The 7,956-nt window shown below is 33.5% G+C and overlaps 1 pseudogene; it reads left to right on the top strand.

Moving 5' to 3' along the window:
* The first annotated feature begins 2,811 nt into the window (after positions 1-2,811).
* Positions 2,812-7,956, top strand: part of LOC137621189 (endochitinase-like) — a 17,313-nt pseudogene continuing 12,168 nt past the window's right edge.

The raw sequence follows: 7,956 nt of genomic DNA, 5'->3' as shown, positions 1-7,956 counted from the left end.
GTATCACTTTCAATAAAGAATTACGGAGGTACGCACCATTTTCAATAAAAAAAATTACGGCGGTACGTATCATTTTCAATAAAAAATAACGGAAGTACGTATCCTTTTCAATAAAAAATAACGGCGGTACGTATCATTTTCAATAAAAAATAACGGCGGTACGTATCCTTTTCAATAAAAAATAACGGAAGTACGTATCCTTTTCAATAAAAAATAACGGCGGTACGTATCATTTTCAATAAAAAATAACGGCGGTACGTATCCTTTTCAATAAAAAATAACGGAAGTACGTATCCTTTTCAATAAAAAATAACGGCGGTACGTATCATTTTCAATAAAAAATAACGGCGGTACGTATCCTTTTCAATAAAAAATAACGGAAGTACGTATCCTTTTCAATAAAAAATAACGGCGGTACGTATCATTTTCAATAAAAAATAACGGCGGTATGTATAATTTTCAATAGAAAATAACGGCGGTATGTATCATTTCCTAATTACCTCCCCTAAGGAGGTTATGCTTTACCCCTTGTTTGAGTGTTTGTAATTTATGTGTGTTTGTTCGTGAACAACATCTTGGCCACAAATTTAATTGTAGAAATTATTAAATTTTGGAAGGTCAAGGTCAAAGGTCAAGCAAAATGTCCAATTCACGTAATCAGCCATGACTTTGGACATCGTTGTCAAAGACTTCAAACTTGGTTCTTATTTGGGTGTATGAAAATCCACGCCAATTAATACATGTTAAGGTCAAAGGTCAAGGTCAAGGTTGAGATATAAGCTGCAACGGCGGAGGTATGTGCTCTACTAAGTGCCCCTCTAATTTGCAATGGAGTTCACTTGTTTATGAATGCTTAAACGGCTTGAGGGTATAGTGACGGGCCAAGAGAAGGTTGTGACAAAAAGACAGTATGAAAGCAACTGAGTGAGTTTATTATAGAACACTCTCCTTTATATAGAAAAGCTCAAAGCAACAAGAAATTTCATGTTAAAAAACAGACACTGTTACAGAGGAGAAAAGCAGACATGTTTATTCTGGTTCTTTTTAGTGCGAGGGAAGAGCGAAGATACAAGCATAATATATACGCAAAATGAACTATGTACGATCGTGTGTCACACGATCGTACCGTATACTCTGGCAAACTACTCTACCTTATTTTTCTTCCTCTTGATTTGTTAAAGTGTTCATGGTTTATACAGGAAATTTTTATTTCTATGTTGTTACTGTTCTTAAAATATTTAATTTTTCCTTGTTTCCTTTCTCCACTGGGCTATTTTCCCTGTTGGAGCCCAAGGGCTTAAAGCCTCCTGCTTTTCCAACTACGGTTGTAGCTTAGCAAATAATAATAATAATAATAATAATAATAATAATAATAATAAATAATAATAATATCAATACTGCTACTACTACTACTACTACTACTACTACTACTACTAATAATAATAATAATAGTGCTAGTTAGGTGACAGCAAGATCTGAATTTTCATTAGCATATAGTCTTGTTGACGTTATTCTGAATATTTACATATTAAAATAATTGTTTCCAATAAATTTTCATTGATATATAATTGTGATTATGTAAAAAATATTCATGATAAGAATTATTTACTTTACTTTTTGATAATTATTATCATATTCTAAATAAATAGTAAATCAAAAGCTATAGTAAATTAGTATGAGTTTATAAAAGCTATAAATTCCAACGGATTGGAACAAACCATATTAAATTATTTGATCATCAATAAAGGAGGAATTTGTAAAATCAAGATCAAATTAATGAAAGGATTGAAGAGTCATTCATATAAAAACATTTCGAATGACGAGAATACTATATAATTTCTCCTTACTTATAACAGTAATGGATTCATTAACACAAGAAATTTAACATATGATTTCTCAGCTAAAGAATACCTAATCCAATCTAAGATATCACTAATTAAGCTATTAGCGACCGAATTAATTATATATCTTTAGGTAAAACAGTTACTAAAAAATATTTCAATATAAACACGTACAAGTACAACAAAAAACTGTGAAAACAAACCTAACTAAAAATCGACAGCTGATGGGAACGCCAACAGATGGCGCTCACAACACTCCCGCGTCTAAGTTTATCAGTGTCTGAGTGTTGGTGCATGTTACCAAACAGACGCATCCCTAACGAAGCCAGTTAGTAATTCTCTCTCTTGATAAACAGTGGGCACTAATAGGATGATTTGAAGTGAGTGTTGTTCTGAGTAGAGCTGTTAATAACGTATGGTACTAATTCCAAATATTATTATGCTGGGTAAAGGGAGATGATAAATGCTTCTATTCTAGAGCTTAGACAGTATTATTATTATTATTATTATTATTATTATTATTATTATTATTACTTACTAAGCTAAAACCCTAGTTGGAAAAGCAGAATGCTATAAGCCCAAGGGCTCTAACAGGGAAAATAGCCCAGTGAGGAAAGGGAACAAGGAAAAATAGAATATTTTAAGAACAGTAACAACATTGAAATAAATATTTCCTATGGTACATTTTTACTCTTCAGGGGGTACATTGGATCTGAGAGAATAGTCAGTACTGCGCAATACGTGATATAATTTGCAGTGTATATCATATTATAAATTTCATTGTTTTTATTTTTTCCTCCTCAATTTTAGTGGTACACAGGACTATGAAAATTCCCAAGGGATACAGAATAATAAAAAGATTAGAAACCTCTAGCGTAGTGGATTTTAAAGGTAATTGAAAACTGATATCTTATCTCTCCACGTCAGTATAGCGATAAGATATACTTAATTTGCAACATATCTTAAATGTCTATCTGCATTTCATATCTTAGGCTTATACGGAGTTAACGATGGTAAGATTTATATCAAAGTGAAATAAAATCGACATACAAAGGTAGTACGGCATGAATAGTAATGACGAATTTCATTCCGGTCTCTTTAGACAAGTCGTGTAAGCAATAATATTTACTGGATTATTACTTGAGTTTTAAAACTGGTGCTTTATAGAGTTTAACATTTATAATCTCGTGACATGGATTTAATATTAAACCGTAAAAATAAAAACTGAAGCGTTAAAGACTATTTTTATAAGTTGCCTTATAATTCCAAATTTAAGAATTACATTCCGAATTCAAGAATTACATTCCTAATTCAAGGATTCCAAAGCAGATACGGCTGGTTACGTCTGTGTTAGTTGTTGCTGCCATTACCCTAAAAACACCAAGGGCTTCTCCGCCACGCTCTAATGGCATAGGTAAGTCAATGGTAAAATGGCGTGGAAGACAAAAGTTGAAATTCGTATGTTTATGCAGTTTTTAATATAAGGTCACTGGCCAAGTAGTTAATATAAAAGGATGCCTTATACCAGGGGTGGCCAACCTTTTGTTTACCATGCACCCACTTCTAATTCCGATGTGCCACACAAACTTTAACCCACTTTCAATCCCTTAACTATGGTGATTTGAACATATTTGGCGGCTATACATATAATGATATGATATATATATATATATATATATATATATATATATATCTTTATACATATATATATATATATATATATATATATATATATATATATATCTTTATACATATATATATATATATATATATATATATATATATATATATAATGTGTGTGTGTGTTAAACAATATTCGTTGGTATCCATGTTCATATTAATAAAATTGCAGTAAATATTCTTACTTATTCTATTCTTAACTTGTCCCAGTTTGTGTCTTTTAAAGATTATTAAAATCTTTTACTACATCCTTGCTACTAAATAAAATTACCTGTTTTATAAGACTATTCATATCTCTTGTTGAGGCTTTTTCGATTTGAGTCCCTTTTTGTCAAGAAATTATTGAGAAAATTTTAATGTTAACTATTTTTACATTATCTATAAGTTAAAATGTATAAACCTTTTAGATAGATAATAAAACACGAAATATTAAACAATATATTTCTGTAAAACTCGAACTATGGCTTCGAATAAGTGAAAAGAGCAGACTGGGCAGTAGTTTCCTAAAACCCCATCTGGCGGTAGATGCTGAATTTAGCTCGTTTGTACTATTGAAATCATCAATAATTCTTTTTGTATTCTCCAAAATAAAACCATTGTTCTCTAGTCTTCGGTAGTGCCATAGCCTCTGTACCATGGTCTTCCACTATCTTGGGTTAGAGTTATCTTGCTTGAGGGTACACTCGGGCGCACCATTCTATCTAGTTTCTCTGTTTCTTGTTTAGTTAAGGTTTTTATAGTTTGTATAGGAAATATTTATTTTAATGTTGTTACTGTTCTGAAAAGATTTTATTTTTCCCTGTTTCCTTTCCTCAGCGGGCTATTTTCCCTGTTGGGACCCATGGGATTATAGCCTTTTGTTTTTCCAACTAGGGTTGTAGCTTAGTAACTAAGTAAGTAAGTAAGTAAGTAAGTAAGTAATAATAATAATAATAATAATAATAATAATAATAATATTTACATCAAGTGCCACTAATGCAAATACCTTTCCATAACATAAATTTGAATTTCTTTTGCGTCAGGTTGAATATATCGTATACATGGTAATTGTTGATAAATTACATTGACCATGATGATTCTACTTCGTTATTTAACATCTTGGAGTATAAAGTTACATAACATTGTCATGTTTGTATTTTCACAAATGTAAGCGTCATGTACATATGGACACAGGAATTCCTGGTACACCTCATTCTGAAGAAATGCATCCAGCCAAACCCTTACTGCGCAGAGAGTACCTATGTTTAGCCCAGTCTACCATCATCTCTCCTTACACTATCTGTTTGGTTAATCACCGCAAAGTAAGGGTGCGACAGGGTGCATCTATTCAGAGCGAGGTGTCCTAGGGACTGATACATAAGCACATTCTCTGTATAGAATCCATAACATGCACACTTGAAACCTCACTGCCAATAACAAGGACTAAATTAGGTGATTTAAAACAAATCAAGAGGCACCCTTTGAACAATATTGATAGCAAGCAAACGAATGCAAAAAGGCCAATAAAGAAAATCAGACGAAAAAATTACCCCTTTGTATAGGTTTTTATCTATGGAGAATTTTTACACAATTTTGACAAATTCCATAAGTTGCAATTTTGACAAAATCCAGGAGATGGCTCCAACACCTAAAAACCTATGTATACCTTTACTCATGAACAACACTTCCAAAAGCAAATCCCACCACCCGGTTGTAAATAGGAACCTGCATCTCCTAGGATCAAGATAAAAGATAAAAAAGGAGGTGCTCTTCCAATATGTAATTTACCAAAAGTCTACGATCTACCAATTTATGACAGTGATCTGCTATTTATGGCATGTGATCTACGAGTAGATCGTGCGGACCAAAAACCATTAGAAGTTTTAAAAAATATCCCAGAAAGATTAATGGGGCTGGCGAGCGCAGCTCTATATGTACCGCTTGCCAGTACATAGGGGCAGTGATGTTTTTTGTTCTTTGCCAGCGAAGTGAGACATGGCGGAGCAAAAAACAGCTAGTTAGATCACATATTGGAAGAGCACCAAAAAGGGTGTGAAGTTAGCAATATTGCCCATAAAGAATTACTGAGAGACCAGAAGGCTGTAACACTGGCGTCACCCCTTTCAAAATGAATTTTAAGGCACACGATGAATATTCTAATGTCTATGCTTGTACCCTTTCCGAGTGGGGATACCTTAACGTGGTGAAATAGTTTGCGTATCACCATGATCAGCAAAGCTGTACTATTCAGGGCCAACCATACTAGGTTAGCTTTCTGTGAGCAATCAGAAGAAAATATCCCACCATCACCAAACAGCACTGGCCAGCGTGGTGATGAAAAAATGGCAAATCCTAGATATAAATTGATATGTCTAAGGCCTTTGCAATGCAGTGGACGAGAACTGGTTGCATTTGTTGTTGTTGTTGTTGTTTTTGTTGTTGTTGTTGTGATGTATATACTGATGGGAGAGGGAATGAGAGAGCTTGTCGAAAAACCTTTATTGACTTCTATTAGTTCGATAAACTCGGGTCAATTACTGGAAACCAATCTTTTACCGAACAAGAGGAACGATGCCATAAGTTTTTATCTTTAGGAAATGAAAAGCTAATGAAAGTTTTCCCAGAATTTCCAATCATATCTTGCGAACGCTACTGATATAAAAGGAACATCCAAACCAAAATAAGTTTGAAGTTGAGAGAGAGAGAGAGAGAGAGAGAGAGAGAGAGAGAGAGAGAGAGAGAGAGAGAGAGAGAGAGAGAGACTATTTCAACTTCATTCTTTCTACAAGACCAGACTATCTGTAACAAGAGAGAGAGAGAAGAGAGAGAGAGAGGAGAGAGAGAGAGAGAGAGAGGAGAGAGAGAGGAGAGAGAGAGAGAGAGAGAGAGAGAGAGGTATCAATATTTTCACAGGTTTGCAAATTCACATGTTAAGAATAAAACAACAGAAAATTGTTCTCGCTGTAGACAAAGAAGCGTAAACGAAAATGAAACAAATTTTGGATGGCTACCTCGTACTGTTCTATTTTTTAGATTTTACCTAAACTTTTCCAACTAATTTTGGTTTCTGCTAAGTTTTAGTTCCTCTTTTAATATCGCAATCTAGAAATTATCATTATTACCATTATTGTCGCTATTATTATTATTATTATTACTTGCTAAGCTACAAACCTAGCTGGAAAACAGGATACTATAAGCCCAAGGGCTCCAACAGGAAAGATAGCCCAGTGAGAAAAGGAAATAAGGAAAAGGAAATATTTTAAGAAGATTAACAACATTAAAATTAATATTTCCTATATAAACTATAAAAACTTTAACAAAACAAGAAGAAGAGAAATTAGATAGAATAGTCTGCTCGAGTGTACCCTCTAGCATCTATTCATAGATAAGTTTTGTTCCTTAACTAATTCGACTAACTATTTTGCTTCTGAAAATTGTTCTAGGCCAGCCAGGTCACCGTTCCTGTTACTTTGCATCCTGGGCCATCTACAGAGAGGAAGAGGTCAAGTACAGCCTGAAGGACGTCCCTGGTGACCTCTGCTCTCATATAGTGTATGAAGGATACGCTGTGATATGGAAAAGAACCTGGGGCATAAAGCCGCTGGAATCTTGGTAAGGTAAACAAAACAAATGCCACAAATCAAGCGCATGTCATGTACCAATTGGACGCAGGAATTCCTGGCACACCTTGCTCAGAGGAAGTCCACCTTGTCACATCCTTAATGCATGAAGTGTTCTTGTGTGTAGCCAAGCCCAACATCTCCCCCAGCCCCATGCTTATTGAAGCGCAGTAACGGTGTGCCACGGATTCATGTGCCCAACTGTACGTAAATGAAAACGCCATTGATGCACAATGCAAACAAATAAAAAAATCATAACTTTAATTTGATAATCTTCTTAAGTATGTTTAGATTTTACTAGGTTTTATCGCTGCGGGGTCTAAATTACAACAGTTTGTTAACGTCCTCGTGGTGATAATAACTACGAAATGTACCCTGGTATATTTTCCTTTCTCCATTTTTTATGAAGATTTCCAAATCACATATGAATGCAATTCCTTATACAAAAGCGCTTCTTTCCCTTCCTTTTCTCTCACAAATATATAAACATATTTGCAAATAAATAATCAATGAGTGAACTAGTATCAGGTGTCAATTCATGTTTACATTCAATGCAATGTATATATATGTATATGTACATACACACAGATATATTATTATATATATATATATATATATATATATATATATATAAAATATATATATATATATATATATATTATATATATATATATATATATATAATATATATATATAAAATATATATATATATATATATATATATACAGAGAGAGAGAGAGAGAGAGAGAGAGAGAGAGAGAGAGAGAGAGAGAGAGAGAGAGAGAGAGAGAGAGAGAGAGAGATAGCTGAACTATTAACATAAAAACCCCTGTTAA

Source organism: Palaemon carinicauda, chromosome 2 (genome assembly GCF_036898095.1).
Source record: "Palaemon carinicauda isolate YSFRI2023 chromosome 2, ASM3689809v2, whole genome shotgun sequence".
Lineage (NCBI taxonomy): Eukaryota > Metazoa > Arthropoda > Malacostraca > Decapoda > Palaemonidae > Palaemon > Palaemon carinicauda.
The sequence above is the reverse complement of the archived record's forward strand: the minus strand, read 5'-3'. Positions and strand labels throughout refer to the sequence as shown.